Here is an 8,856-nt window from a genome sequence, read left to right as displayed (position 1 = left end):
TTGCAAATTGTGTTTGATCCTTATTTTCTTTTTTTAATGAAAAATTGACGTATTCCATTAATATTGAATTAGCATTCGGGACCACGAGTCCTAGCCTGCTTTTACAAAATATTAAGTGCAGGCCCGGGCATACCCGAAGGCAACACAGAGAAGCATGAGCAGAAAGTACAAGTGACAATTCAATAATCCAAGATACTCGATCCTTCCTTAAGCAGTAAGGATATTTACAGAAAGGATACTATTTATAACTCGTCCCTTTCAGCTCCAGACTTAGCTAGGCTGTCGGACACCTCATTCACCCATCGTCTATGGTGTTCGATCCTTATTTGAGAAGGTATTTCTCAGTTTTCTACATTTTTGAATGAGAAAATTATGTTAAATAATAGCATCTCTTTGTTTCCGTTTCTCATTTACTCAGAGGAAGAAAGGACCAGAGAAATTTTAAGTCACTTCCTGGTGAACCATACCCCTTTAGTTTATGACCCCAATATCTATTGTAGGTCTTGTAGTGATGAGAGTTCTTCTTTGCTCGATCTGGGCTTGTATTTCAATGGCAGAAATTTTTGGAAAATGTCTTAAAAAGTTGGATTTTGTCTGAGAGTCTAGACATGGGCGAAATTTTGATGTTTTGCAAGGGGCTCTCACAAGTCACAAGCACACAAAAGCAGCACCCGAACATCTAATTGGGCCTATCGATCAGAATCATGCACTCTCATAAAGCTTAGACCACGTCAAATTTCTCTAACTTGACCCTGCTGATGACCCGAACATCTAATTGGGCCTATTGATCAGAATCATGAACTCTCATAAAGCTTAGACCACGTCAAATTTCTCTAACTTGACCCTGCTGATGAGTTGATCTCTTTTAAAGCTTGAGATGAGTCCGCAGAACTGATATGTAGATCACATAATCTAAGGCCCTTTTTGTTTTTTATTTTCAGAACAGATTGGTTGCGATAGCTTAAAAATCCCCAAAAACTAGTGAAAAAAAAATGCCTTTTTTAAAACTGCTTTTAAGGAGCTTTTCATGCTCCACTCCCACCCTCTCAAGTCTCTCCCTCTCTCTCCCATCTCTCACAACTGGCCCACAAATATTCAATGGAATACTTTTTCATGATAGAGCCTCATGGAAATCTTATGTGATATTTCCTGGATTCCTTGTCTAGTTCCCCATTCCTTTGATCTAGAGCATATCTAGAACTTGGTGTGGTGCGAGAACTCGCTTGAATGAGATAGATGTAATGTCAAAAATGCTTTGAATCATTGATAAGACAAAGCTCTCTTTTCTTTTCTTTTTTTAACCCGGAATTTATCTAGGAACCCGGGGCGGGCGGGCACCTTAAATTTTATTAATGAGAAAAAAATAGTTACAAGAGGACTTGAAACCTTGCCTCTAACCCAAACACGAGACAAGGAGAGGAAAAAAAAACATAAACCCTTTACCCCTTTACATAGAAACAAAACTATATTTATTCAGTGTGAATATAAGGAATACATGATTGTCGCATTTAACTGCTCCTCTAAATTTCTTGGGAAGTGTAGCCCATTCCCCAAAAACTGCATTAGTGTTTCTGTCACTGAATAGGTTCGTTTAAGGTTGGTATCCTTTTTTTCATAGTAAGATTGCTGACCTCAGTGCATTCATGGCAATTATAAAGGGCTGCTATAGTCATTCACGATCGACATTCCTTATGAACTTATGTGATTGATTGACATTCGGTACACACTTCTCTGATTCACAGGTCTCACATAACAAGCCTTAATGCCAAGATTTGGTCACCAAAGTTCGCGTTTCTATGAAGATACTAAGCCTTAAGCCTTAAGCCTTAAGCCTTAAGCCTTAAGCCTGTTTGGATTACAGGAATTTTCTAGAACAGTTTGGAAAGAAAAATACATTTCTAAAATTTCTTAGTTTTTTACACACAAAAAAATATAACTTAAACCAAACCTATTCAATTTTTATTTAAAATGGACATTGGGTTTATGATAATATCCCTCTAATTTAACCATTATCATATCATTTCCCTCTAAATCATGGGGGAAATATTTTTCTTGCAATCAGATGCCGGCGGGCGAATAATATGCAACTGGATTTACGCAGTCTTACAGTCAGCTAGAAAATCATCAGTATCTGATAATTGCACCCATCCCATAGACAATAACAGGCAAACTGTATAATTCTAGCAAATGATAGAAAGCAGCACTCAAAACAGAGTTTGGCTGATTTTGGAAAGGGTGTTTTTCTAACTTTGTCTTCATAGTATGAAATTTCAGTCATTTTTTCTTTGGTACGAATTCATTCATTTTCTTTGTGTGGCTGACTCATCAGGTGGTTGACAATATCCTACCTAATGTGAGAGGGTATTTTTCTTAGGTGGATGCATGTGATGGGTAAAGAAAAGACCATATTGTAGATAAAAAATCTCTCTATGTTATACATGAAAAAGTCACTCCGGATAGTAGTCTTGATCTTGGCCCTTGATCTGATAATTAATGGACCTAAAAGATTGGTTATTTTGGAGATGGAAAGTCACTCCAAATTGGATAACTAAAAATCCACCCCCCAAACGGAAAAATATCTCCCTTTCTTCATTGAACGAAAATTGTACATAACGGAATAGCTTGCATGGATTTTTGCTTCTTATTCGTCTGAATAAATGCTGTTGCTGACATGGCATTTTGATGATGTGGCAAGCCAAGCAGTGCAACACACTGCCAGAGAGAGAGAGAGAGAGAGAGAGAGAGAGAGAGAGCCTACATTTTTTTACTTATCATGATAGTTAGGAGGACACTAAATTGAATCTCCAACGGTGAAAAATTGCAACAGTGGGGCTATCTTGATTTGCTAGGGAACTTGGCCTGAAGGCATTTTTGTTAGTGTATTTTCAAAATAAATAGGCTTTGAAAAGTATTTACAAGAAAAGTTGCTCTTGTTTTCTAAAAAGGGTTGCTATTTACCAAAAAAAGTGCGTGCTTTGGAAAGATAGTCCCATATTGATTAGAGAGAAAGTTGGAGAAGGGTTTAAATAGCTTTTCCATGTTCTCTCTTTTGTTTTAATACACTATGGGCTTTAGCCATTTGGTGGACCCGCCAGACGGTGCAACGCGCACAGGGCGCTAGTGGCGCTTTTTTAGGCGCACACGTGCGGCGTGGGCAATGGGCTCTAGGGCGCTAGTGGCGCTTTTTTAGGCTCACACGCACGGCGTGGGCAATGGGCTATAGGGCGCTAAAGAGCTTCCCTATAGCTCTAAAGAGGTGCCCTGTAAGGGTGTCTTTTCAACAGTAAAGACACCAGTAGCTCTATAAAAAGAGCAGAAATATACCATTGCAAACAGAACTCGAAATCCACATGTGGGACTTGAAATTTGATAAATTTGAAAGCCACAAATTCCCTTAAAAAGCATTTCAAATTTCTGTTTACGTTTTTCTTCCAGAAAAAAAAATCTAGTTTATTATTTTCTACAAAAACAATAACTAGGGGTCTCAAGTACTTGTTTGTTCTAAAAGGGATTCTTGGTTTGTTTCTACTTAGTGCAAAGGGTCAATAGACATCTTGGTGGTGATTACGACGGGCTTCATTGTATCTTGGAGAAATTCGTGGTACCCCTTGCACACTTACTAGTGGGGGAAAATATTGTCTTAAGGAAAGCGACATCGCGTCTTGAAGCATCTCTACTCTTCTTTATTTCTAACCATCTCCACACTAGTATTTCTAACAATCTTAAAGAAAATATTCTATTGGACATCTTCATGGCGCAATCAATGAAGCAGATGACCCAAGGCTTTGTGAAGTTGGAATGCGTCAAAAATCTTTGAATTTTGTAATCTTTTCGGGCCCGTTTGGATGCCGTGAAAATTTTGATTTGGATTTCTCACATTTGCAGCACTTTTTGCATTGTAATTTGGATCGGATCAAATTCTTGGATTTCCAATTCGGCAGCTGACAGTGAAAAAAATCAGATTTCTAAATTTGCTGTGGAAATAAGAAATTAGAAATCCACATATATAGCAGTGTCCTTCACCCTCTTTGCTCCTCAACCTCTCTCCTCCACTAGGAAGTATCCACTTCCCTCTCTGTCTCCCTCTACATGAGTTGCCGGATCTATTCATTTTGTATTCAAAACTCAATTCCAAATCCAAATACAAAATGGAAGGTATCCAAACGGGCCCTTATGGAATTGATATGATGGTCGTGTGGCGAGGAACCAAGAAAAATTTGGTCATCACATAAACGACCGGAAAACACTACCAAACTGGAAATTTGTGTGGAAAATAAAGACGAAAGTGAAAATGACCGACGAATTTGTCATTTCCAATATTTTTAGCGTTTGGTGGGGATTCGAGCTCACTTCTTTGTCTTCTTGAGCATGTGTCACGACAGAAGATCCGTCTTTTTCTTAAACAATGGATTTCTGTCCTCCAAAAGATCAACGGTCTTGATTAGACATATATACCCATTAAGGGACCAAGATTGATCATTTAGTATCATAAACCAGTGAAGAATATTTCTTATATTGATTTAAGTAAAATATAATTTTAAAATATATTAAAAAGGGAATGTTGCTATGAAAACCCGTCAGCCGATAGTGGAACCGAGCAAATCCCTACATGGCACATGGCATAGGAAAGGGTGGTTTTGTCATTTTAGGACAAAAGACATAAAGAATGTAGGTGCCAATGTGTTAAGAGCCTATTGCTGTTTCCGTACTTGATTCCCATTTGGGTTTCCCAATCATTTTTCTTAACGAAGTTATTAACCAATAATCACTTTGGTACATGTGAGTATGTGATCGGGCTTGTTGATCTAAGCAAAGACCACAAGTTCCCTTGTTTAAGGTTCTTCTCAGAAGAGTTAAACTAATTATTTTATAAGCCGTTGTTCCTTTATCTAGGGGAGTGATATCCCCCTCCCCCACCCCCAGAAATCGTTAACTTTTATGCTTTTGGAGTTAACGGTTGCTTCTCCACCCCTTCGTAAAAGTTAACGATTTCTGTTAAAGACGCCCCGGGGGGGGTGGGTGGTGTTGTTGGGGAGGGAATAGCCATGGCAGTTAGGTTTTTACTTAGAGCCGCTTGTAAAACACCTTAAATTCAATAACAACAGCTGCACAACGTCCTATACTTTTAATACATCCATTTCAACGAGGTGCCTCTGATGGCCCATTTGTACTGTACATTTGCAGCCAGGTTTTAGCAAGTAAAATCCAGGATTGTGTAAAATCTTTGCATACATATGGGCCATAAAAAAACAGTGAAAGTCTGATTTTAATGCAACCATGTTAGTTGCAAAAGAGATTAAGAAAATCTCACTAAGAGGGATTTACTAGGCAATTTCGCGAAAAAAGCCATTCACGGCTGACTTAATGCGAATAAGTTAGCTGGGAAGAAGCTTAGACCATCTCACTAAGCACGATTTGCTAGGCAAGTTCTCAAAAAAGCCATCCCATAGCTCATTAAATGCGACTTAAGTTGCAAAGAAGCATAGACCAACTCACTAAAAGGGATTTGCAATGCAATTTCCAAGAAAAAAGCCATTTCTCGGCTCACTTTTTAGCAGCAGATTTTGTCTAATTCATTTAATTCATATGAGCTGTATGTTCACTCCTGAAAAAGTGAGCCCAGAAATAGCCTTTTGAGAAGTTCCCTAGCAAATCACCAAAAGATAAATATGGGCATGGTGATTTTTTGTCGGTTATCAAGATGGCGCTGCAATTTAAAAAGCCAAGTTTACAAAAGTGAAAAATCTATACCAAAGCCTTTTTTTTTTTTTTTTGGAATAAGACTTGCCTCCAGTCTGGTCTGAAGGAACTTTCTCCAGACCCCTTGCTTATAACGAAAAATGTGTGTGTGTGGTGTGTGTGAGCATCCTTATTTCCGAAATAGAGAAATAAGGAAGAGCATCCTTCATAGAACAACGAGGCACATTTATTATTTCATTAAACAAGTAATAGATGCATGTGATGATCCTCAATTCTAGGACCACGGCTACCTTGCATTGGCTAAGAAGGAAAAATCTCTGAGCTTGGAGTTAGCAGATAAATAAGAGCGTCCCTACATACAGCTATGCTTGAATTTGGATACGCTCGATTCAGTTCTTCTGCATGTCCTCAAAAACAATTTCTCGACAATTGTTCCTCAGTGCGACTAGAACCAGTCCCTAGGGCAATAGCTTTCTTATCGTTGTAAACAAGTTGAGCAAGGGTTAATGATCGAGTGACATTGCTTCCTCGGTCCGAACCAAGGAATCCGTTGGGAAAAAGACAGATATCACTCGAGGATTTATCATTCTTCACCAATCTCTCCCGAATGGTAATCATTCTGCGTGACATCTTACGTAAAAAGAGAAGTGGGTTGGAATTACAAAAATCCAAGCAAAAAACTATATACCTGATTTCACTTGCTCGTTTGATTTCCTCCTTTCTTGCGTGTTGGAATCCAATCTTTTGCCTCTTTATCCGTCAAATGCTTTTCTTTAGTACCTTCAAGCAAGGTTTGAATTATGGATAATCAAGCTAATCGTCAAAGCCCTAAACCAGGCGTTGCTCTCTCATTGCATCTTCCTCCGCTGAAAATAATAAAAACAGTAAGCCAACTTTCACTAGGGTAATGGAAGAAGATTTTCAGTAATCTTTGCTGACATTCATTGACAATTCGGAGTGCTTATATAAAGCACTCAAGAGATAAATATGGTAGGTGATATGGATAAGAACTACTGAGAGGCATTCCTAATCAATCAAATTGCCAAATCTAAATAACTACCTAATATACTACCCAATATTCCAGTGGTCAGATCTTAATGGATCTCTAACATATATTAAATTGGTTTTCTAATAGCCGACAGACCGCTTTTTACCGGCCAAGCTTTTCCTTAACACTATGACAAAGCGCGATTGGCAAAAGATTGTCCACTTGCCGCCATAAGATAGATTTAAATTTATCGGATATCATTACATTGATTTTCTACGGCATTCAAACTAGCTTTTACCTACTAGACTTTTCTCGATGTCACAATGGCTTAGAAAGAGACCTTAGTCAACATTTATGGCAGAGGACCACCGGGTATTAAAGTCAGTTAAAATGACATTTATTTGAAAATTTAACTCTAGAAGAAGAGCATTTTAATAATGAGTGCTGCTGGCAAAATGGGATTTCAATGTGGCACAAGAGCAAGACAAGGAAGTGAGCACGATCGCCACTAAGGCTCTGTTCACTTCTATTCCCTGGTGCTGTTTCCCCTGGAAAACAGCCCTTTTTTTTTCCTGACAAGACCTTGACAAGACAGAATTTTTGGGTTCACTTCTTTTCCAGGGAAAACTATTATCATATGTGGAATTTCTTATTTAAAGGCTAAAAATGACGTGGAAATTGACTTTTTCCTTGTTACTTGAGATTTGCTTTCCGATTAAATATATCGGAAAGAGGCTTTCCATGGAAAACGAAGCCTTTTCCTCTTCATTCCTTTCCCTTCTGCTATGTCACCTGGAAAGGAAAGGAAAACGAAATCCTTTCCTTTCCTTTCCGGGAAAAAGAAGTGAACAGAGCCTAAATGCAAAATAAACACTATGGAAAGGATAAAATTGTAGGTCAATTCCACCTCTGCTTTATTTTTTTTTAAAGTGTTTTCCTTTTAATTAATAACCACCATCGTCTTTATTTCCAAAACAGATCGAGAACTATGTATAATGAGGTACATTTATTATCTCGCTAAGCGATGAAGCTCTCCTAACTATCACTTTTTTTGCCTCCCACATTTATCTTGTGGACGTGATGAATAATATTGTTCTATCTCGTGAATTAAAATTTGGTCAGATGATCTCAGCATGCTGAACCATGAAGTCTCTTTTAATGCTATGCGAATAAAAGCTAAATTGTAGATTTTTGTAGGCCTTTTGAAGGATTTTAGTATGAGGGGTATCTTACCTAAGGGGGGATGAGACCCTATTTATAGACAATACCTGTATTTTGAATGGTATTTTTGGAATTTTTTCGGTTTCATTCCTAGTTTGATTGAAATCATGGTAAAATAATCATTTTACAATACTCAATCTAGACCATTGAATTTGGATCAACATTGATCGATGGTCCTGACTGATCACATAACTTTAAGGCTTGAAGTCACCAAAAGCTGAAATTTCTGTTTTTTTTTAATTACTTCTTATAATGATATTTTTATTTTTAAAAGCTTTAATCTTATATAATGAAAACCTAGGTTTAAAGTTTAAATTATCTGAAAATTTATTTTTATTTAGCAGTTGAAGGTTTTATTTTATAGGGAAGGGTGTCCCAAGTTAATTAAATTTATTTATTATTCTTTTTTCTTGCTCAATCGAACAATTTGGGACTTGTCCTAAGGTGTTGAAGATGAGCCAAATTCATCTGTCACGTTGGATTGGCAAGAAGTTGAATATTTCATGTGGATTGCGTTGTTGATTTCTTTGATTTTTATGTGTGCCTGTCCAAGTGTTGTAATTTCTTAAACTCTCGAGCTGATTCGCCAGCTTCTGCTTGCCTTCTTAGCATGTTTGCAGCTTACATCGACATTTGATTTATTGGCCTGTAGTTGAAGTGAGAGTTGTAAGGTGGACCCACAGCTAGAAGTGACCTTGATTTAATTCTTTTAGGGCCGTTTGGATAGGCGTTTTAGTTTGAAAATAGACTAAAAGAGGGCTCATGATCAGAGTTTTTATAGGATTTATATGATGCCCCGACCGTGAATTACCGTCAAGGCGGTACCGCCCTTGATATTTAATCCAACAGCAGACCGCTTTTTAAGAGGCTGCTGGATCAAATATCAAGGGTGGTACCTCTGACATACTACCTTGACGCGACTTCACGGTCGGGGATCATATAATTTC

General features: G+C 37.8%; 1 long non-coding RNA gene across 1 annotated transcript; it reads right to left on the bottom strand.

Annotated features, from left to right (window-relative positions):
* Positions 1-5,908: 5,908 nt before the first annotated feature.
* LOC143860040 (uncharacterized) lies at positions 5,909-6,624 on the bottom strand. The gene is made up of 2 exons (XR_013239553.1): positions 6,389-6,624; positions 5,909-6,319 (listed from the first exon to the last, which is right to left on the bottom strand). It is a non-coding gene; the product is annotated as an uncharacterized LOC143860040 (long non-coding RNA).
* Between the last annotated feature and the right edge of the window lie 2,232 nt (positions 6,625-8,856).

Source organism: Tasmannia lanceolata, unplaced genomic scaffold (genome assembly GCF_043159265.1).
Source record: "Tasmannia lanceolata isolate RefF3 unplaced genomic scaffold, GAP_Taslan_0.1 ptg000037l, whole genome shotgun sequence".
Classification (NCBI taxonomy): Eukaryota; Viridiplantae; Streptophyta; class Magnoliopsida; order Canellales; family Winteraceae; genus Tasmannia; species Tasmannia lanceolata.
This window is presented reverse-complemented; position numbering and strand designations above follow the sequence as displayed.